The following is a 25,105-nucleotide window of genomic DNA, read 5'->3' as shown; positions in this document are numbered from 1 at the left end:
AAAACAGGCTTTTTATTGTTCAAACACAATGGACAAAACTCTCTCCATTGTTTTCCAGCTGTTGATTACCCTGCTTGAAGACGAAAAGGCAATGTAGCGAATGTCTTTTAGACAGTAAGAAACACACTTCCTGCGTTATCGTTAGTCTGCGAGAAAATAAAAGTTAACAGCTGCTTACCTTTAGACATAATGGAGTTTTCTGTTGTGGGCATATGCAGCGTTGGGACTGATCCTTTCTTCAGTTTCATTTGATTTTTATGCACTGGCCTACCCTGCAGTTCATACATCATATTTTTCTCACATAGGCATCGCATCAAAGTGCATGTTGCATGTTCGTGCATTATCAGCGTTAATAAGATCTTTTCGTTTACAGAGGTGGATCCACGTCATCCTTGTGCCGTCGTCCGTAGGAAACCTAGGAAGAATAAGATCCTTTTTTTTTCTATTTTCAAAGCACCCGTTGGGCATATTGCTTAAACCATCACTAGTGCAGCAAGAAAGAGAAAAATATAAAGCCGCTATTACGGACAATACCGATATCAAATATGCGGAAGCAAGGTCTACACACTGTGTTTGTTTGTAAACAAACTGATTAGTCAAAGATCACCAAAGACCGTGAGTAGACCGCGTGACGTCATGACTTTTACCTGCGCACTAGATCCCAATTTTAAGTGAAATCCAGTGAGCTGTGAAATTTAACTTATCACTGACACCCATAAAAGTGTTCTTTAAATTTTGATAAAGAAGACATATATATATATATATATATATATATATATATATATATATATATATATAATATATATATATATATATATATATATATATATATATAAAGACAAAATTCATATATAGGATACATATATATAACAATGACAAAATTCATTTAGGACACGGAAACAATGGAGTACTGCAAGGCCTTTAAACTTCTTGTCCTTTACTGAGTAAAGGGCAAGAAGTCGAAAGGCCTTGCAGTACCCCAATGTTTCCTTTCCTTCTTGAAATTTGTCATTTTTATATATTGATCACGTTCCATATTTTCGTGATTCAGTTTATATATATATATATATATATATATATATATATATATATATATATATATATATATATATATATATATATATATATATATATATATATATATATATATATATATATATATATATAAATATATATATAAAATGCGTGTGGCCGCGCACGTGAGTGGGGAGAGATTGAGATCCCTAAAAGGCAAACTTCTTTTTCAAGAAAAACAGTTCTAAGACACTGACCAACGTAGCGAGTGCCTTGTCGTAAAATGTTTCAGGGAACACCTCTCATTGTCTCAAAGAAAGTTAGCAGCGGTGCCCCTGTTTATGCAAAAAAAAAAAATTGTTGCCTTTATAAGTCCACAACAACACCTTGCATGCACCATTAGAAGTAAGGGCAATGGAGAATAGCTCCCTTAACGATATAAATTAAATAAATACTATAATGTATATAGGTTGATATCTTTTTCTAATTAAGGACGAAGATCGCTTTTTGCGTAAGATGTTCGGGAAACAGGGAAGAAAGCGACCATTATCGTGCAACAAATCGAACACATTGGCAACACTGTCAACTTGATCTCCCGAGGGGTGAAACCAGGATCCGGTGCCTGCCCTTCCTGACAACCCACTTCCAGACCCCCCAGCGCCCCCCCCCCCAACCTCCGCACGCCCCATGACGGACTGGGTCCTTTGCCAACTTTCTCCTCTACCGTACATCCTCCTTCGAATCCTCATCCGGGTCACGTTATCCTTAATGTTACACAAGTAATAGGAGCGAAGGAGGCAACGCTCATCATTTATATACTATGTATACGGGGAAATATTGACGAAAACTTAGTAATTTAATATGAAATCGGAAGATGAAAACAAACTATTATTACTAGGAGGAAAGTTCATAAGATAAATTGGTGATCATATATAAAGGAGGTTGCACATTTATTATATAAACATAACAAGAGAGTATACAGAACAGTAACCCTGACGCACACATTCTATATAGATATGTGTGTGTGTCTGTGTATGTCTATATATATATATATATATATATATATATATATATATATATATATATATATATATATATATATATATATATATATATATATATATATATATATATATATATATATATATATATATATATATATATATATATATATACATTCTTGTATGCTGTATATGAACACGTATATCCCATAAAATTGTACATATACAAGAGGTTTCACGCGCATTTTTTTAAGTTTGCTTCCATTTTTTATAGCTATGCGTGCAAATATGTTTAAAAATATGTTCATATAATTACACTATAAATAAGATTATTGTAGATTCAGAGACGAACCTTTTTTTATTATTATTATGCATGATTGTCAGTCACGAAGGGGAAGAAAACAAGGGAGTGTTGCAAGTCTTTCCGTTCGAGCATCATGACTACAGAGCAGAGTCTTACCTAATGAGGCCGGGGTTTTGGGGATTCATTTGCAAGGTGCGAGGATACCATTGTACCAGAGAATGCTCTTTAGTACAAACTTTATAATATACCCGATTTCATACATTCAGCTGTCATACACAGACTTGACAGAGCTCGGTAAAGTCACACTTGTGAGTCAGAAGGTAGTGGGCGGCGCTCTTCATTACTTACTGAGGACTTACTTTAATTTGAAGCTAAGGGCACTTACAGGCTATCTCTTCATATAAGTGAGCAGAATTCATTTTGATAATAACATTCTTCCTAAACTATGGAAAGTGGTTGGCTGTTGCGCTTCCAGTACTACTATGGCAAGTAGGGAAAACAAAAATAACAATTTGTGCCGCTGTTAACGTTTTCTGAAGCTATCTCAATCAAACAATAAGGATGCGTAGATGCAATACGTATCTAAAATTCATGTCAGTATTCGTAACTCCAAACACACATAGGTACTGGATCCATTATTAATTATACATGTATGTACGTATGTATGTATGTGTATGTATATATGTATGTATGTATGTGTATATATGTATGTATATATTGTTGTTAGGAGTAGTAACAGAATGGAATAGGTTCAGGCTTCTCAGCAAGTCTTTTGGGATTAGGTTATAAGGCCAATGCCCTTTTCTTGACCCCAGGAGATGGTACTCATTTACAGCTTGGTTCACTGGTAGGCCGTAGGACGTGAACTGAGCAGTGCACCCCTCAGCCAAGGCTCTCACTTAACTGCATCTTCCCCAAAAGGTGTGTAATTGGGTCATAATGTATCTATTCCAGATATATATATATATATATATATATATATATATATATATATATATATATATATATATATATATATATATATATATATGTGTGTGTGTGTGTGTGTGTGTGTATTATATATATATATATATATATATATATATATATATATATATATATATATATATATATATATATATATATATATATATATATATATATCATATCATATACATTTATTTGTAGTTTATATGTATATGAATCTATAAAAAGAGTCATATCTAAATAAATTCTTTGCTTAATGCAACCGTTTAAGTTTTATGGTAGGCCAACCATCTCAGTACAATTGCATTTCCAGAGTAAGAAAAGGAAATCAGAGCCAGAGTTTGAAACTTCCATGTTATAAATATCTTTTCTTCCTCTGTAATACAGAGCAGAGGTCAGGGTTACTCGAGAACCACACAGCAAGTGGGTCACAGTCATGAAATGGCCTCGAATCCTACAATCCCATGTTCAGCTGTCTTTAAATCTACGCTTTTTATTGCAGAAGATGGATGTTCTCTGTTTCTGCTTTCTGTCGTTTGTCGCGCCCTGCTATCAAGCCTCGAGATCAAATGGCGTTAGGTCAGAATGTCACACGAACGTAAGACGTCTTTTCCGACGCCACACTGAACATGTTGCATTTTCTCTGCAAATGCCAAACTTAACACCAGTCGGTCAGTATTGATGGGGAAGTGGAGGTTTCCTAGGTTCGTTCCGTGCAACAGTTCTGGAGTAACCATATGCATCGTTAGTTTTGAGCGCCTAAATAGAGGAAATATTGTCTAATTGGTGATATTTCGGCGGTAAGATGTAACAACATGCCAGAAAACGTTATTTAGGTCAGGATGGCGCTCCAATGACCGAAGGGGGGACGATGACTGGATAAACACCTATTATTGACAGGCTTTTATTGAAGGTGAAGAGAAAATTGTAATGCTTTCGTTTGGTCGTGTGCTGAATCGTATCATCTTGATGCTCACGGAAGAAAATGCAGGCGGAAGTGTAGTGTTTAAGATGGGGTTCCAGCTGAACTTTGCTTCTTGTTGGTGACCTCAGCATCTTGGAGTTTTTTTGAATATCATCCCCAAAGTTTCCGGTTATAGAGTTGTAGAAAATCAAGTGTGTCAAGTTTAAGTTACAATGTAGATGGATTTATCATTATAGTGGAATTTCCTGCAATGCAATGAGAGAGAGAGAGAGAGAGAGAGAGAGAGAGAGAGAGAGAGAGAGAGAGAGAATATCGCGATGTGAAACTAAATTGTAACTGCAAAAAACTTTTCCCTGTGCTGCTTGTAGAGCTTCACGAGCCACTGCTGCTAGCATCACTATCAGGTAATTCTGATAGTGACAGTAGTAAATATGTTAATGTTTACTATAACGCAGACACAGACAAACCTGCCTTGGATCAATTTTCTATTTCAGGTTTTATCGGAGACAATCAAGAATCAGATGAAGTTTGGTGGAACCGGCGCCCTGAAACTTTCACTGGAGATAATAAATTGAAATTTTCTACAGTATTCCAAGTCTGTGTTTGATCGTTATTTATTTATTTTTTTTTTTTTTTTTTTTTTAGTGGGGAAGTTTCCCCAGATGAAATTTGTGGCCAAGAGCAAACATTCGAGGTCTTTCATAAAGATTTTCAAGCTGAATAACGGAAATGGCATTACTTTACTCAATGTTTTGGATGGTAACACACTGAAATGAATTGCTGATAAAAGCTTCATAATTCAGTATTTGAATAATCACCTACGTATCATCTGCGTATTTCAGCACTCTACTGTAATAAAATAAACATTATAATAACATAATAGTACAATATGACATTATAAAGTAATAAAAATAACAAACTAACAAGTAAATATTGAAAGGAAGAAAATTAGTCAGTTATACCACTAGCAGGACACTAACACAGTGTTGCCAAATTAGCCATTTTTCTGCTAGATTTAACATAACCAAGATCTAGCAAAAAGTGCTACATTTACCCAACAGCCGAAAATCCAAAATTCTCTAGCCATTTTTTAGCCGATTTTAAGTTTTAAAGCAAATAATTATAGCCTCAGTATGTATCAGGTACTCAAATGCATCAGGTATTAAATCATAACGTAAATAACAGTTCCAGATTACTGTATCTAAAAAGGCTGGGGTCTTTGAGAGGGATGGGGTGTTGGTAGTGCCGGGGTTAAGGTTTGGGATCGTACCCAAGGAACGCTTGCAAGTCACACATTCTCTTTATGTGTATCAGCTCGTAACTGCTGGAAATATCACGAATTACACGACTTGTTGGAGGGAAATTAGCTCGCAACAGTTAAGTCTCAGCACAGAGAGAGAGAGAGAGAGAGAGAGAGAGAGAGAGAGAGAGAGATACCATTAATGTATACATTTATAATCAGTTGTAAAATATACGTTCCTGAAAGCATTTAACATGTGTAACTGTGCAGTGTATAGTGTATATCAAACTCCATATGGAATTATTTGTTTTTGAAGATATTTAATTCATAAAAGATTAATTTGGACAAGGTTTTTTAATCTAATGACTGACCCGACTTACATAATTTTTTTTACAAGCCCACTCAGAAAGCGAGATTTTAAAACTTGTAAAATTACTTGATGACTTGACACTTCTGATTGAAAATCTAGTGCAAAGAGCGATATTTCCTTCAGCTTTGGATTTTTTCTAATCACAGACTGTATTTTGATTACGAAACTGAGAAATTGTTCTCAGAACTACCCAACCATCTGCCTACGGATCGAAAGCAAAAACACTGGGAACGGTGGTCACATTTTTCATAACTCTCATCAAAGAACTCTCCACAGGCTCCGAGACAGTGTACAGTACAAGTGTTAAAAACTACGTCACTGCTGAGTGTTTCAAATGCCCTACATGAAGTAAAATATCCTGTTGCCCCTCTCCTTGAATCTTCGAGTGTCAATGGGGATAATATCACAAAAATTGAACTCCAGTGATCAAATGTAACACTAGTAGGCTAACAAGGCGTGAAACAAATGGCACTAAAATTTGGGCCGTTACCACGAGCTGTCTTCTGTTGCTCTTACAATCCTTAGTTTGCCACACTTCAAACACACAATATGGCCACAAGAGAATGTCAGAAACTTCTGTAACTTATAACTTCCCAGAAGTTTCGACATTCAGGCCAAAGTTCAGCAGACCAGCCTTCAGCATCGTGCTCACAAGAAAAAAAATGATGAACAGCTGAACTTCATCTCACAAGATATGTAAATAAAATATAAGAAAAGACAGTACATCATATTTATATATTAAAATATAGCACATAGCTTCTGCATCTATATCTAGAATGTACAAATACGGCGGCACAAAGAAACTAGCCGTATTTCTAGCTCTTGAAGATTGGATATAGCCATTTTCATGGCGATATTAATGCTAGTTGTAGGTGTAGCCTATTTTCCTAAGGGCCATCTGGCAACACTGCTGACAGATTTCGTCCGTCAGGCGAAAACTTTGAATCGTTGATAGTAAAAGCTGGTTTCTTGACGCTGTATTTTATGGGTTAATCAACCAGACTACATCCCCATCTTGCGACCGTAAGTCGAATGAAAGGCCATATCCTTTCCCCGCCTTCGTGGGCATTTCCTTGTTATTGAGTGCATGGCCCGGTCCAACACACGAATTGGTGCTCCAGATACGAAAGGATCAGGTTCGTAGATTTTATAAAAAATACAAGTTACCTTTATGGAAAATTTGGTCTGTCTTTGAAGGTGATTTGTTATTGAGCAGCTCAATGAAATCTTATGTAGCCAGTACCATAGGCCAAAATTGTGTAACATACAGTAGGCTAGCCTAGCCAGTTCATATATATCAACTTTTAAAAATTCATCTTGTTTCCAATTAATACTTGTTACTTGTTCAAGTGTATATGTTTCCCACAAAACTCTATTTAGAACGATTGATATTTTTCAACTTGAAGACCGTGTTTTGACACCTACAGTGGAACTGAAGTCCAGCAAGGATGGTATGTATATTGGGTGTGGTCCCAAATTGGGAACATTTGAATATTTAATTGGCAGAAAAGTTACCAAGGCCATTACATTGGTATAATATTATAAATGGTGTACTTGGCATTATAAACTTGCAAGTCTTAACAAAGAATGTCTCTCGAAGTTGTGGAAATGGTAATTCTAAGCCGGCTGTCCACGGTGGGCTAGGCAATGGCAGTTGACCGTTCCATGTTATTTTACTTGCTTTACAAGAATTTAAAATGATATTTTGGTGGCGGGCTGTAACTACTGTAATTGACCTTTGAAGGCTACAGGACAGTACCAGCGGGTCCCCTGCACCGACCTATACAGTTCATAGGTAAATTACAGGTTAGCTACAGCTGACCGGCAAAATATTACTTTAAACTCTTGTAAAGCAAGTAAAATAACATAGAAAAACATCAACTGCCATAGTCTAGCTCGACTGCACACTATTCGAAGCTTTTGTGGTGAATACAATATATTAGGCTAAACAACTGCTTCCAGTGGTGCTTGCTATCACCCTGTATTGAATCAGTCTACAACCACCCTTTAACTGCAAGCTACAGAACATAAGACTGATCATTCATCCAACAAGTGATGTTGGGCTAGCAGAACTATTCATTCAGTGGTGAATGAACACATTAGAATAGGTAGGTTACTCTAGGTTAGCCAAGTAATCACTAGCCTAGATGTTACTTATGAACTGTAAAGTTTCTGAGGTACTTAGTACTATACTAAATCTGTATATTGACAGGTACTGTAGTGGCTTACTCCCACTGGTACAATCACCATAAGCTCTAAGCTTAGGCTAACAACCCAACGCCTACCGTAGCTTGTTGACTTGATGCAAGATATAGCTACTACTATTAGGTCTAGGTTCAAATGAAAAGCTTGTTACAAATTTATAACAAAATATAATTAAGAAAAATATATATATATCTAGTACACCAAAATTACATCACAGGCTTTAATGCCTCACCTTACTGAACATCACGTTTATTACTTAAATGTAACTGAAACAGATATATACCTAGTATGAAAATCAAGAGTCCACTTGGTAGGTAAGCAATGTAAACACGAAATAGGCTATCAGGGTACTCTAGTTAATGAAAATCTCAAACAAGTCAGTCATAGGTAGGTATTACTAAAGCTTATTGCTAAGGTACTGAAATCTCAATGAATATAAGATTTACAAATATGATTCCCACAGCTACCAAGGTCTTGGAGATAGGACATGACTATCTTTTTCGAAAAAAACATAGTCTTACAAACATGGAAGACTTATCTGTAGCTGTTCCAGACGCCTTCTTCCTGCCGGGAAACAACGACATTAGAAATGACTCGTGGCAAATAAGTCACAGTTAAATAATGAGATAATAAGTCACAGTTAAATAATGAGATAAGTGTTACAAAATGATATTGTCCCTTCATAAATTCAAATTAGCTTTACAAAATATAATATTTTCACTCATGACAAATGGAACATTACAATTTTGGTTTCATACTGATGATGACAAAGTTACAATCTCAAATGTAAACTCAAGTACAGAAGGGCAATCTCATAACAAACTTTATGCCAAAATGTACATTTTTTCATACAAACTAAAGTTCCAATGCTTCTGCAAACTTAAATTTCACTTTTAGGTTACACGAACAAACAAAACAAATCAAGTCCTCAATCACAGAAACTCTGCATGGATTCACATATACACAGAAATTGTGTGTGGTTTCTCAAATCACCACAGCTTTCGGTCTGGGCGAAGAAACGTAAACAGTAAACAAAGTTTACAGTTTAGCTACAGCCAACCGGCAAAATATTACCATTTCTACTTTCAGTCTGGGGGTGGCAGAACGGCGCTTCACGCCTTATCCACATTTTGAAATATTCTTGGCAAGCTGGTATGTTCTGGCAGGTGGTAATGTTGCGCTGCACGTGCTAGCAACAGGGGTTACAGAAAATGTAAAAAGAATATTACTTTAAATTCTTGTAAAGCAAGTAAAGTAACACAGGAAAACGTCAATTGCCACAGTGTAACTCACCACGGAACACCGGCTTAGAATACTACTCTCTCATTTGAAGTGCTTGGAGGCATTGAGCTCCCCTGTAAGACCGCGCATGCGTGATAGGGCCAGGAATCAGCAGTAGTAGTAATACATGAAAAGTGCCTTTGAAATGGCTCCCGTTGTCCATTTATTCGCCCTTTTTTTTACGCTTGTATTTCATGTTCCAAATTTCTCAAGTTATTTACCCCACCCAAAACCCCGAATTCCCAACGGGTCCCCCTTACCGTTAGCTATTCTCGAAAGTGTTTTACCCCACCCAAAACCCTGATTCCCAATGGGTCTCCTTTACCGTCGGCTACAGTTGTAAGATAATTTACAGCTTAATTAGAGCTGAGCAACAAAATATTACTTTTAAATTCTTGTTCAGCAGGTAAAGTTCTATAGAAAAACGTCAACTGCCATAGTCTAGCTCACCGCGGACAGCCGGCTTAGATCTTCTGTGGAAATGCTTGAAAACAGCAACAGTGGACATAGGTAGAAAGTATGTATGTATGTTTTACATGTATTTCTAAATAGACTAACCTAACCTATTTGAGTCATTATTTTCTTGGCCTGCTCCCTCCATAAGGGAAAAATGCCCAAAGGAGAAATTAGGCTTATGAACCTTTATTGTAAATTAACCTTCACAATCACAGAAGCTTTAATCATTAGGTACTTATTATGGTATTATTTTATAAGTTGCCAATACACAATGTGAAATTGTAACCTAGATTTTTGAAAAGAGCTTTTCATCAAATTTTGACTTTTAAGGTAAGACAATATCAGCCTCCCTCCCCCTCCATAACTAATACAGCAAAATTGTGACCAGTAAACACCCCTAGCTTACGTGGTATTATTTTATATTGGCAACTTATAAAATTTTACCCTTATTATTTCATCATGCCCATGCTTGTTCTGTAAGATTGGGAGGCTGCTGGATTGTTAGAGGTAAGGGCATGATAGCTTGGCTCATTGTTCCTATGTGTAGTTGTGTTTACATTTGTGCTAATAATATTTTTCCAACCCAGGCTAAGCACCAATTTTTTTGGGCCATTAATCAAATTAGGTTATTGTGTCATTTTTTTTTATGAATTTGACATTCTTTCTGTGCTAATGAGTATTTATTTCTAAAATACAGGGACTGCAAGTTTAGGGGCAGGTTAGGTTGGTTCAGGGTCAGAGATAGAGCTTCTACCCATTCAGGCAAGGAATGGGCATGCTAGGTTAGGTTGTGTATCCATTCTTTATTTTCATTCTTGTCTGCCTAAAAATCCTTGCTGTTCATACACAGAATAAATCTTTGGGCTTAACATAGGGGAATTTCTGTAGCACCTGCTTGAGTCTGGTTAAAATACCACAAGGACTTTGGTGAGCCACTGGGGATGAAGGAGGCAGGAGCAGCCCGACCTGACTTGCCTCAACAACACTGTGACACACCAGTCTAACCGCCTTCATAGCAAGACAGCGCTACTGCCTTTCTAGCCAAGAAGCTGGTTCTTTGAGCACTTACTGCCCCTATTACACCTTGGTGTTCTGGTTTTTTATTTTCATTTTGGTGTTTCATTCTGTTTTTGGTTTTTCATTCTCTTTTTGTTTTTGTGTTTTTCTGTGTGATATTGTGTTATTTGTGCATATTTTGCATTTCTAGAAATGCAAACCCATTCATATCATCTAAGCAGTTAGGCCTCAGAAGATGCCCAGGGATTGGTAGCAACCCTTGTTCTCGTTATTTGGCCGCCTGATACAAACCCCCATTCTACTTGTAAGTAGGTGCAGATCTAACAATTGTAATGTAAGTATCCCTGTTCCAAGTGTCATAATTGCTCTCATGAGCAATGGCAGAATTTTGGTAAGAAGAGGAGAAATAAGAAGCAATCGGCAGCACCATCATGGGTTGGCTTTTCGCCCCCCAATGGCAGCCGATGCATCAATTCCTTCTTGTTCTATCTCTTCCTTGCCGTAATCTCTTGTCTTTGCATCTTCTTCTTCTGGAAGATTTTATTCCCTCTCATTCTTCTATTGTTTCGTCTCAAGATGTTTCGAGATGGGGTTCGGGAGATATTGTATTTGATGTTGCTGCCCCTGCTCTTTCGGGGAAGAGAGGTGGGGGAACCCCCCCCCCCATGAGGGAGGAGGCAGCTCCCTCTTGTACAGTCTTTTCAGGGGTGGATGTGAAGAAGCTTTCTGAGTGTTGGATGTCTTTAGGCCTACCAGGAATACCAACCTTTGGCGGGCTATTGTCCTACTGCATGCCTTCCCACATGTTTTTCTGAATAATTACGGCAGCACTGAGTTGCTGAAATCAAAGAAGAGACTCGTAGATCTCCTTCCTCATCTTCATCTACATCTTCCTCCTCTTCTTCATCTGTTCCGTCCATCCTTGTCGGATGTTGGAGGAAGAGAGACTTCATAGCTCCTCCATGCAAGAAGATTCACAGGCCCTCTTCAGATTCTCGCTCCTCTTCTCCTGCAGCTGACCCTTGTTTGTCCAGACATGTCCATGTCGAACCCATTCCTGCTTTATCTAGAGCTGCTTCAAGCCTTCTTGCTTCTTTGCATAGCTGTGCTCCCTTCAAGGCACATGGCCGTGTTTTTTCTGCCTTAGCCGCCGAACCTCGCCCAGTTCCTGACTCCCGTACTGCCAAACACACATCCAAAGAAGCGTCCTCTAAGAACCCCAAATCTACAGATCGGATTTCTCCACAGGAGGTTTCTGTGATATTGTCTTCATCTACTCGTCCTGTTCAAGGAACAAGTGTTTCCCAAGGCCGTAAAAAGGATGATAAAGCTCCCATCGAGAAGTCAGTTGTGCAGGAACACTCGGGATCGGGACCATTCTCCTTCGTGGATCTCATAGTCCTCGCTTTCGATCACATGGCAGTGTCTCATCTCTCATCTATGCGGGTTGAGAGCCCTACACAGTTGCATAACCACCCATGGCCTTCTCCCTGTCGTTCTTCTCGCTCATGTTCTCCCAGAAGGGACTGTGATCCGCAACCTCAATCTCACGTCTGTGACCATCCTTCACGTAATGGGAGTCCTGCATGGTCACGTAACCAATTACAGCATTCCTCTCCTCATAGTTCTCACTCCCTTTCTCATGGACGGGATCGGGATCAGGACAAGATACCTTTTCTTTCTACAGATGTTCAGGCCTCCAAGAAAGTCCTAGGCCCTGAGCAAGCCTACACTCCAGTGGTGAATAAAGATGTTTTGACTTCCTCCGACTCAGTTGACAGGCCAGATCATGATCCCCATGGCCAGGAGGTAGAAGATGCAGGCAATCATGTTCGTTGAACTCATTTGTGGGTATAACGACCTGGCTGAGGAGACTGTGGCAACCACTTCAGATTTCTCTTCGAGTATTGAAACCCTGCTTGGGCCTAAGAAAGAAGTGAAGACATCTTTGGGGTTGCCATGTTTTAATCATGCTGACATCATTCTCAATCAAATGAATTCTCTTGACTCTGGATGGGACAGTTCACTAAGTTCCAGTAGGTCTTTCAAGTTGCCCCTTCCAGCACTTCCTCAGCATAGACATTTTTACGCAATCCCCAAGGTTGCATTGCAGCACCAGACCTGGTTCGTCTAGGCCCAGGCCTATCTTTAGACCAAATTAAGGCGGAGGGCCCATCCTTCACCCATCAGGAGGCAGCTACTGTGGAGATAACCAGTTCATCAGCATTCCAAACTGTTTCATGGCTTGACTTATGGTCAACAGCAGTGGCCAAGATCTCTGCCACTTCTATGGGCAACACTGAAGAGAGTGCCACTGCATTAGGTTGTGGCGGTCTGGCAGAAAGACCATTTCATACTTGGCTCGCTCAACAGTTAACATGTGGGCCAACTGGTTGCTGAAAAGGAGAGATGCCACCCCTTCCAAGGTCTCGAGATTTGTTAGCACAGATTCTGTCTTAGCTTTGAGGAATGGAGATATCTTAAGCTCCTTCTCTCTCTTCCCGAGGACCAGCTTGATGCTGCAGCCGACAGAAGTAGGGCGGACAACAATGACCATCTTGTGCATCAAGCCGTCTCTATATCATCTGGTCCTTCTCGTGCTAGCATTACTAAGCCCATACTTCAGACTTCTTACACTTCTCCTAAAAGACTTCAAGGCACTATGGGACCTTGCAGAGGTCGTCAGCCTTCGCCGTCTAAAGCCAAGAAAGCTCAAGGCACTAGCCCAGCCAAAGGATTCTTTACCTGGGCATGTTTATAGACACAACAGCGGCGAGGGTATTCTCATCAGACCAACACATCAACAAGTTCAGGAGCATTGTCCAGTCCTTCCTATCAAGACAGAAGCATCCAGCACATCAGTGGCAGGTCGTTTTCAGTTACCTGTCGTCCCTAGCGAAGCTTGTTCCTCACAGACATATCCACCTTCGGTCTCTTCAGTGGAGCTAGCATTACTAAGCCCATACTTCAGACTTCTTACACTTCTCCTAAAAGACTTCAAGGCACTATGGGACCTTGCAGAGGTCGTCAGCCTTCGCCGTCTACAGCCAAGAAAGCTCCGCAGCAGCCCAGCCAAAGGATTCTTTACCTGGGCATGTTTATAGACACAACAGCGGCGAGGGTATTCTCATCAGACCAACACATCAACAAGTTCAGGAGCATTGTCCAGTCCTTCCTATCAAGACAGAAGCATCCAGCACATCAGTGGCAGGTCGTTTTCAGTTACCTGTCGTCCCTAGCGAAGCTTGTTCCTCACAGACATATCCACCTTCGGTCTCTTCAGTGGAGACTAAAAGAGTTTTGATTTCCTTCAAGGGATTCTCCCTTTTCTCAAGTTCCTCTCTCGACAGAAATAAGACAAAACTTATTATGTTTCTCAGCTGCCTCGTATGAGGGTTGGAGAGCACACTTGGAAGATCTAACTTCAGCAGTGTGGGATTGCCAAGACAAACAGCTTCACATCAGCATCCTGGAGCTGAAAGCAGCCTTCTTAGCACTTGAGGCGTTTCAAGAAAGGGTGGCAGGGCATTACAATGTTAGCTTATGTCAACATATAGGGGGGCTAGTGTCCTGTCAACTTCACTAACTGACAGCACAGTTGCACCAGTGGGCGGTCACTCACTCAGTGGATCTCTAAGCCAGATACATTCCAGGCAAGAGGAACTTTGCGGCAGACAAGCTGAGCCATTGGGGTCAAGCACTGGGGACAGAGTGGTCACTACATCAGGTGATAGCAAAAGGCTTTTTCATCTGTGGGAAAGGCCAACAGTAGACCTTTTGTGAAAGATACAACAGAAAACTAGAGGTATTTTGTTGGGTCATTCCAGATCCCTTGGCAGTGGCAGAAGACGCCCTACAACACCCTTGGAACAACCTGGACGTTTACGCCTTCCCCCCATTTGCCTAATCTGACAAGTAATCAATATGAATCCTTATGGGGTTCATCGGACAGAAATTTAACCCTCAAAACTGTTTTTTTACTGGCTTTAGCTTCTTCAAAGAGAGCTGTTGAACTTCATGGACACACTTTTAATGTTAAACATGAGGGGTTGGGGGTCTGTAGCCTTTGAATATGTCCTAGAATTCGTAACTAAGACTCAAAATCCGTTGGTTGACAATAACAGATTTGAGTCTTTCTCAATCCCCTCCCTTGGAGATTTTGTTGGTAACAACCCAGATGAATTACTCTTATGTCCTATGAGGGTGCTGCATAGCTATCTAAAAAGGACTCGGCATCTCGGACCTGAATGTCGAAGACTTTTTGTTAGCACAGGCCAGAACAAGAAAGATTGTCCAAGAATACCATCTCCTTTTGGCTACGAGAAATGCTTAGACAAGCTTACAGTACTTCATCATATTCAGATACCAATACAGAGCATGCAAGAGCACATGATGTTAGGGGCCTAGGACCTTCCATCTGTTTCAAAAAGAACTTGTCGGTTCACAGGATTTTGAAGTCCAGTACATGGCTATGGCTTCGCCAAACCACCTTCACATCCTTCTGTTTACGGGACGTTGCCCACAGGTCCTTGGACACTTTTCCTTGTGTAGCTCATCCAGTGCCCCTAGCGGGATGGTATGTATCTTACCTAAGATGTTGGTTATGAAAGTGAGAGTGAATGGGATGACAGGTCTCCCTCCTTTCTCTTTCTTTTTCTCTCTACCGGTGGGCAGTGGAGAGATTTGATCCATCATGTGCTGGAACTAGTTAGATACAGGTGAGTAAGTTCCCTTCTATTTGACTATTGGATTGTTCCTGCACAATACAGATTCCTTAACAGAAGCAAGTCCCTCTCTCTGACAAGGGAAGAGAGGAACTGACAACTGACAGGGTTGGTGGCTAATGTAAATTTCGTTTACTCTGACAATTACAGGTTCTTGCCCTCCTCCAAGACACAACATAGGCAGGAGTTCACAATGTCTCTTAGCCCAGACGTCTGGCTGTTTGGTAACCTTTTGTTTAACAGATCAGAGACATACGACTCCTTCCTACGCCCTATCTTTGGCCAGAAATTGAGCCCAGGTGGGCCGAACTTCCAGTTGGTTGTGAGACTTACTTTATCCTCCCACCAAGAGTAAGTCTCCCCGTGTTAAGACTGAAGGTTTGTTCAATGTATGAACAAATGACAAATTGTTAATCAATTTCTGTTTTTCATAACTAACAAACCTGCGTTCTTAACGTATATGGCCCACCTCAAGCCACCCCTCATTCAGTTAACTGGGCTGGAGAAAAAACTGGTGCATCACAGCACTGTTGAGGTAAGTCAGGTCGGGCTGCACCCTCCTCCTTCACCCCCATTGGCTTTCTCCCATTGCCACCAAAATCCTTGCGTTATTTTAACTGGACTCCATCAGGCGCTATAGAAATTCCCCATTGTTAAGACCGCAGGTATGTTACTTATGAAAAATACAACTTGATTAAAAATTTGTCATTTTCCCCATTGTGGTCCCCCAATATTATTTTAATCATGGGGTGTTGTAATGGATTATTCAAGCATTTGTGAAAAGAATGTCAAATTCAACATCACATCAAAAACTATCATAAAGAATTGTTTCAATAGTTTCAGCCCCCCCAATATTGTATGAATTTACTTTATAGCTAATCAACTTGATCCCATTTTAACATTGTAATGTCTCAACCTAATACCTTAAGTAATGTCTCAACCTAATACCTTAACCAACCTCACTTAGGAGTCATTGTCGTATCCTACATGATTTGGAAGCTTCGTCTTATTGGACTTCCCAACGTATAGGTATGTAACCTCACTTTGATTGCTATTACCGCCATGACTGGAGGATTTTGGACGACTCTGAAACTACCTTAAACACAGGTGACACCCTTCACACAGTCACCATGAGCTGCTTCAGGAGCAGAATCCCATGTTGGTGCAAGACCAGTTCAGTCTGATTATGTATTATACTATTAGCACCTAGGCTATGACAACCTTCCATGTGAATGGTATTTTGTAAGTTTATAGCTGCAAAAATCTCTGCACTTCCTTATTGAACAATATTGTAAAATTTGGCAAACCTTTAAGTCTTATATACTCATCCAATTTGCCAAAATTGTCAGTTTGTTGGTAGTTCACAAGCATAATAAAATTAATTTTTTATGAGAGTCAGCTATATGAATGAAGATCAGTGTAAGAGTATGACATACGTAGTGTGAAGATTCGATTTTGTGGATTTGGTTTTTTTCTGCAAAGTCAGGAGGCCTCATTTGAGGTTCAATATTTTTATGAATACCTTTTCCTATATACTGTATATTTCCTCTGGCGAGTGTTTGCAAAACTCCTGTAAAACTCTGGTTTGAATATTATGGATTATTGGTTTTGATTTAAACACATCATTTTATTCTAAGAGGTTTAGAAGTTCCACCTTATCTTCCAGCAGTTTTGTACCACAGAAGTTTTTTATATATATATTTAAGCTTGCTTTGTTTTGAATACTTAGTTGTACTATTCTCTTGCATTACATTTTTGACAATCTTTGCAGGTGTAGTGTCACTGAAGAGGGATTTGAGTCATGGGGAAAATTAAGAGAATTTGACAGAAATACCACACCACTCTCAAGAAGGAAAATTAGGAGGAATTGCAACCATCTATTCATGCTTCAAGTGAGCAGCAGCTTAACCCTGTAATAGAAATGACAGATGCAGTGTCTCCACAAAGGTATTTGTTCTCTCCTATTTTGTTATCATTCCTGCAATCTAGAAAGTAAATCTTATGATGCTGGTCATGGTACAGTATATCAGTAAAGTAAAGTAGTTTAATGAGACCAAGGAATCACAGTTTTAGACTGACATGGATGAAAATTAGAGCAAGGTAAAGCTAAATAAATTGGATTGCCAGTCAAAGCAAGACTAAATTAAAGATGAACCCTTGGTTGTGGGCTAGGAAAAGGGATGCTGAGAGAATCGGGAGTACTGTATTCTCTTCTGTGGTGCACGTTGTAAGTACATAGTTAGAATGAAATTTTCATGAGTTGGTTATGAATATTTTCATGTGAGACATTTACATGTGATATTATTGGAATGGAAACGTAATTTTACCAAATTACTGTAAACAAAAATAATTTTTGAAATGAACCATACCTCTCCATTATATAGCTTTTACTTCCACGTCAGCAGGAGTATCTAAGTGTTTTAACTCTTTCCTTTTTCCTTGTGGAGATGAAGCTGTTTTGATAAGTGTTTCAACTCTTTCCTTTTTCCTTATGGAGAAGATGGAGCTGTTTCATCAAAATTTATTCATTTTTCCTTTTTCCTTGTGGAGAAGATGAAGCTGATTTATCAAGTGTTTTAGTTTTCCTTTTTCTTAGTGGAGAAGACAAAGCTGTTTTATCAAAGTATTTTAACTTTTTCCCTTTTCCTTGTGGAGAAGATGAAACTGTTTTATGTGTTTTAACTTTTTCTTCTTCCTAGTTTGGAGTACTGTTCTCCAGTGTGGTCTTCTGGTGCTAACTGGCATCTCAAACTCTTGAGATGCCACTTTATTTTTCTGACTTACTGTTGACTTGTTGAGTAGACATAAAATGAGTTCATTATGTTTGTTGCATTAAATGCACTTACTGCATTTTTTTTCCTTAGCTGTGTTTGCTTACAACACTAGGCAGGCTACTGCTGCAAATATTGCCATTTTTTACTATGCAGTTTGTAAGGAATTTTATGTTGGGCACAACTAAGACGTGGAATAGTTTGCCTAGCGCAGTTGTGGAATCTTCTGACCTCCAAATGTTCAATTGAGGATTCCAATCTCCAAATGTTCAAGTGAGGAACAAATTCATTCCTGCACTCTGTTGACATTTCCTGAATTCATGTGTATCAGTTTCATCGTCTGTTCCCTCATGTTTATTTGTCACATTTTCCTTAACTTGTCTCTCTCTGCAGCCCTCTTGGGTTTACAGTCTGTTGACTGTCCATAAGGGTTTTCAGCTGATGCTTTAAAGAAATGAATAATCAAGGCACTAGGAGCTGAAGATAGCATAAAATACAATCAAATTATTTATAGGTTTAATGAACAATCAAGCATATGGTTGTTTTGTCATGTTGGATTGTAGAGCAAACAGAAAATGCTAGGTAATACATACTAGGTTTATGTTTATGGAACTTACATTCTTACATTATGGACATTTCTTTTATGAGGTTCTTTTTAAAACTGACAGTATTACTAGTGGAAAGGATTGGTTATAGTGAAGTGGCATAGGGAACCCTTAACATATTGTGGAAAAGCAACTTTTCCTCTTGAAATCTTGAAAGGCCAGCCATATGTTTGAAAGTAGGTATTTTGCTGTCAGGATATATAGATATACTCATTGTACTATGTTTTGGTTATTTATTTTACAGTCACACAAAAACAAGCCTCATGTAGGCTAAATGTGAAATTCTTATAGTAAATCAGGAAACAGGTCATATTTTTTGGAACATTACAATAATTTTGTGTAATTACACGAGATTACTAGCCTACTTGTTGTTCTTATATTAAATTTCAGATGTTGAGTAATGCCCAAGGAGTTAGATCTTCCATTTCATGTGTGATGAATTGATGGGTGTGGCTTATCTGCATGGAAGACAGTGCACAGCTGGCTTAGCAGGATCTTGATAATTTTCAAGAATTTCCATGGGGAGTATGCCAGCTTATTGACAACTGTGGCAAGCCCAGTATTTAAGAAATGGCGAAGGTGGGTTACCTTGCTACAAATATGACAACGTACAAGAAGCCCGGTATTTCAATCAAGAAGTGGTGTAGAAGATTACTTCTCTACATAATGACCATGTACACTCAGTTGGGCATTGTTTTGCAGTCTTCAGGAAATCCATGGAATGTTCCAACTTATTTATAAGGATAGTGAGTGGTGAAAGTTTTTTGATAGTAAATTGATGTTGAAGGTCTACTAATGAAGACCAATTAACTCAGTTGTGCATTACTTGGCAGTCATCAGGAAATCCATGGAAGGTTCCAACTCATTTATAATGACAATGACCAGCAGCACAGGAGTGTTTCTTGCTAGTGAATTGAAGTTGAAGGTTTATTGATGAAGACCAATTACTCAGCAATTCTACATAGTTGTCAACAAATCAAGGTCTACTAATGAAGGCCAATTACTCAGCAGACTTCAGTGGGACTAGTGAAGAGGATGGCTTCTCTGTACACCATGTTGTCAACAATTCAAAGTCTACTAATGAAGACCAATTTCTCAGCAGTTCTACATAGTTGTCAACTCGTCGGCAGACTTCAGTGGGACTAGTGAAGAGGATGGCTTCTCTGTACACCATGCTGTCAACAATTCAAGGTCTACTAATGAAGACCAATTACTCAGCAGTTCTACATAGTTGTCAACAATTCAAAGTCTACTAATGAAGACCAAAATTACTCAGCAGTTCTACATAGTTGTCAGCTAGTCGGCAGACTTCAGTGGGACTAGTGAAGAGGATGGCTTTCCTGTCAACAATTCAAAGTCTACTAATGAAGACCAATTACTCAGCAGTTCTACATTAGTTGTCAACTAGTCGGCAGACTTCAGCGGGACTAGTGAAGAGGATGGCTTTCCTGTCAACAATTCAAAGTCTACTAATGAAGACCAATTACTCAGCAGTTCTACATAGTTGTCAACTAGTCGGCAGACTTCAGCGGGACTAGTGAAGAGGATGGCTTCTCTGTACACCACGCTGTCAACAATTCAAGGTCTACTAATGAAGACCAATTACTCAGCAGTTCTACATAGTTGTCAACTAGTCGGCAGACTTCCGTGGGACTAGTGAAGAGGATGACTTCTCTGTACACCAAGCAACAGCATACGCCAGCATGTAGTGTACACCAGGCAACAGCATAGACCAAGCTCAGGGTTGCACAGTGAAGACTAGTGAAGAAGTCGGCTCCTCTGTACACCATGCAACAGCAAACACCACCATGTCGTAGCAAACTTCAGGGCAATCCAGTGAAGTGTTTTAATCTGCATATATGTTCAGGAGTTTGGGGTCTTGGAAGGTAAACTTTGGTGGCAGAGCTTGACTTCAGTTTATGATAACATGATGACTTCAGTTGCAATTCTTGCTTGGCAAGTCTCTCGATATGTTGGCACATAAAAACTTAAGTGGCAGAGCTTGACTTCTCAGTTTATGATGGCATGATGACTTCAGTTGCAATTCTTGCCTGGCAAGAGTCTGGATATGTTGGCAGAGCTTGACTTCTCAGTTTATGATGGCATGATGACTTCAGTTGCAATTCTTGCCTGGCAAGAGTCTGGATATGTTGGAACATACAGCTTCCCCTCACTAAAAGGTTAGCCTCTAACAGTCAGTAGAATAGGATTTGCAGTTACACTGCAATATGGCAAGAGTTAGATATGTTGGCACAAACAGCTTCCCCAAATTCATTGATAGGGTTATTCAATAGAATAGGTTTTGCTCTAGCCTCAAATCTAACGTAAATTTAGTATTGGCTTCACTTCCAGCTGCTCATTGGATTTTCAGTTACACTGCAATATGGCAAGAGTTAGATATGTTGGTAAAAACATTGGCTTCCCCAAATTCATTGATTTTAGTTTTATTCAATCTGCTCATTGGTTTTTCATTCTCCTCAAACTGACATAAATTTACAAAGTCTTGTTCCAGCTAAACATTGGGTTTTCATTCTCTGCTCATTGGGTTTGACATTAAAGCACCAAGTCTGCTCATTGGATTTTCATTCTCCTCAACACTGACATTGTGCTACAAAGTCTTCTAAGGTAAAGCATTGGCTTCACTTCCAGCTGCTCATTGGGTTTTAGTTTTATCACCAAGTCTGCTCATTGGATTTTCATTCTCCTCAACACTGACATTGTGCTACAAAGTCTTCTAAGGTAAACATTGGCTTCACTTCCAGCTGCTCATTGGGTTTTAGTTTTATTCTAATTCATTGACATTGTGCTACAAAGTCTTCTAAGGTAAACATTGGCTTCACTTCCAGCTGCTCATTGGGTTTTAGTTTTCATTCTCCTCAATGCTGTTACATTGAAGCAAACGGCTTCACTTCCAGCTGCTCATTGGGTTTTAGTTTTCATTCTCCTCAATGCTGTTACATTGAAGCAAACACCAAGTCTTCATTTTGCATTCTCTTGTCTGTGACCCTGAACATAGGGGTATGGCTTATTTTCATGAAGATGACATCATGTCACCTACTTAGCACATTGATATTTTGGAAAGGTTACAGCTGGGCTTAGTAAAATCAGTTAACATCTTACCTCAACAAAATGTCATTGAGTTTAGCTTCTCTGCATGTATGGAACAACACAATGCCTGAGGTTTGTAACTTCTCTTGATGTATGACAGTGAACATAGGGGTATGGCTTATTTTTATGAAGATGACATCATGTCACCTACTTAGCACATTGATATTTTGGAAAGGTTACAGCTGGGCTTAGTAAAATCAGTTAACATCTTACCTCGTCAAAATGTCACTGAGTTTAGCTTCTCTGCATGTATGGAACAACACAATGCCTGAGGTTTGTAACTTCTCTTGATGTATGACAGCACATCATATCTTACAGTTAACTGGATTCTGGATCTTTTGACAATTGTTATCACTGCTGGATGTCACGAACAGTTGAGTTGTTCTTATTCAGACTTGATAACAAGTAATAAAGCCAAGTTCAGTCAGCACAATTCTTGATGGTCGAGCTCATAGGTTATAATACCAGTACAATATTAATGTTCGAGCTGGGTCTGTTCTAAATATTGTTACTGATGGTCAGTTATTGTTATTGATGGTCAGCTTGGTTAATTCAGTCTTATATCTTGTTATTCAGTTCGAGACAATTCTTGTTATTCAGGAGGCTTGGTTAATTGACAAAATTATTGTTATTGATGGTCAGCTTGGTTAATTCAGTCTTATATCTTGTTATTCAGTTCGAGACAATTCTTGTTATTCAGGATTTAGAGCTAGTTAAATTGCCACTAGGTTCATGTCCTCCTCACCTTACCTTCTCTCTAGTAATTCTTGTTATTCAGGATTTGGTAGAGCTAGGTTAAATTAGCACTGTGCTCATGTCCTCCTCACCTGTAATTCATGTTATTCAGGATTTGGTAGAGCTAGGTTAAATTGCCGCTAGGTTTGTGATAATTCATGATGTGGTAGAGCTAGGTTAAATTGGCACTAGGTTCATGTCCTCCTCACCTTGCCTTCTTTCCAATCCCTTAAACTAGTTTAAGAGCGAGGTTAAATTGGCACTAGGTTCATGTCCTCCTCACCTTACCTTCTCTCCAATGCCTCAGTTAAACCAGTCAACATCAGAACAATACTGAGGTTGGCAGAAGTGATAAATTAATTCGGCACTAGATACCCATTTGTTGACAGGATGGTCGAGCTGTGTTTGGTACAATTCTGGATAGGTAGAGCAGGAGTAACTCTGCGACCATAACACCAGTTCTGTTCCCTCCTGTGCCACAAAGGTGTAACTTTTAGAACATACTTCTGTTTTCATAACTAGTTCAGTTAATGAGGAGCTGGTTGATTTAAAGATCTTCCCCATAATTGTAATGTTCAACTTGAGTACTTGTGAATGCTTCACATGCTTGGAAAATTCTTGCACATTTGTAGCACCCACTTCAATTACTTTAGCTTCAAGACGTGTCTCCGAGTACTTGTGAATGCTGCACATGCTTGGAAAATTCTTGCACATTTGTAGCACCCACCTCAATTACTTTAGCTTCAAGACTTGTCTCCGAGTACTTGTGAATGCTTCACATGCTTGGAAAATTCTTGCATATTTGTAGCACCCACCTCAATTACTTTAGCTTCAAGACGTGTCTCCGAGATGAAAGTCAGCTTGCAGATTTAGTTGGACAAATTTGTGTTTCCTGTTGAAGTTTCTTTTGTAACTGGAGTTCTCCCAGTGCTGTTACCATTGTCAGATATTTCACACTGGCTTAATTTTGTTGTCCAAGCTGACTATTTTTAAAATGAGTCTTTAGCACTGGCAGATGTTCAAGCTGAATTGAGTCTTAGGCACAAATTTGTGCCTCTTCAGATTTCCTTCCTTTCTTCCTCCCACTGGAACTTTAGGACATCTCCCATTTGTTTGAGCTCTCCCTGCAAAACAGAAAATAATTGTTTTATTTCCTTCAATAAATCCTCCCACTGGAACAACATCTCCAATTTGTTTGAAAAACAGAAAATTAATTGTTTTATCATCAATAAAAAAAATCAACAATAAAAAAGCAGAAAGTTAAGTTGATATATCATCTTGCAAAAATATCAATAAATTAGCAGAGGAACACTATATCATTTTGCAAAAATATATCAACCTACAATTATGAACTTTATCTAATGTAGTTGCTCCGAATGGAGGCGATATTGTCTTTTGTAAAAATGTTAATTTCTCCATTACCATTTACTGTATTTAATATGAGCAACTATTTATAACATTACATATTATAGTACATTGTCATACATGTTTTTGGAAAGTTTCTTTGTTGATGTTTCCTTATCTCTTTCCAGGATGGCTGACATACAAAAGTCTGTTACAGTGAACAGAGACCAAGAATTTATCAAAGATCCCAGTGCAGCCGCTTCCAAAGCAGTACAAAATAATGGTATATGAAGATGAAATGAATAATAAAAAGTGGGAATATTTAACCTTGTTTGTTACAGTGAACAAAGACCAAGAATTTATCAAAGATCCAGTGCAGCAGCTTCCAAAGCAGTACAAAATAGTTGTATATGAAGATGAACTGCATAATAAAAAGTAGGAATATTTAGCCTCCTTTTTCCTTATTCCTAAACCTTTTGTGTCGTGATGTCGTTCTATTGTTCTCACTTTACTAAACCTCAAATAAGAAAGTATTTCAACAAAACCAGGATATAGCTCTTACTGGGCAAAATACAGAATTGTACCAGACACTGTAGTCAACTTCTTTTAGACTGGTCTCGAACACTATGTTTACCAGACACTGAAGCCAACTTCCTTTAGACTGGTCTGAGGGTTGTTGTTTACCAATAGACTGGTCTGAGGGTTGTTGTTTACCAAACACTGAAGGAACTGCTTTGAGATAGTTCAAAAGAAACGATACTTTACATTACCAAACACTGTAACCAACCTTTGGACTAAAAATTCTTATAAAATTTTGAGACTGGTCTGATGGGAATAACAGTTTTACTAGACACTGAAGCCGCTTCCTTGAGGCAGGTTAGAAGGGATAACATCCAAGAGTTTTACCAAAGGCAGGTCAGAAAGAATGACACCCAAAAGTTTTACCAGAAGCAGGTTAGAAGGACTAACGCCCAAAAGTTTTACCAAACATGAAACCAACCTTTGGGCCAAAAGTTCGGATAAAATATTTTGGACTAGA

At 38.9% G+C, this 25,105-nt stretch overlaps 1 long non-coding RNA gene across 1 annotated transcript; it reads left to right on the top strand.

Moving 5' to 3' along the window:
• Positions 1-6,911: 6,911 nt before the first annotated feature.
• Positions 6,912-24,514, top strand: LOC136839443 (uncharacterized). The gene is made up of 3 exons (XR_010853340.1): positions 6,912-6,956; positions 17,275-17,450; positions 24,255-24,514. It is a non-coding gene; the product is annotated as an uncharacterized lncRNA (long non-coding RNA).
• The last annotated feature ends 591 nt before the right edge of the window (positions 24,515-25,105 follow it).

This window comes from Macrobrachium rosenbergii, chromosome 6, assembly GCF_040412425.1.
Source record: "Macrobrachium rosenbergii isolate ZJJX-2024 chromosome 6, ASM4041242v1, whole genome shotgun sequence".
Lineage (NCBI taxonomy): Eukaryota > Metazoa > Arthropoda > Malacostraca > Decapoda > Palaemonidae > Macrobrachium > Macrobrachium rosenbergii.
The sequence above is the reverse complement of the archived record's forward strand: the minus strand, read 5'-3'. Positions and strand labels throughout refer to the sequence as shown.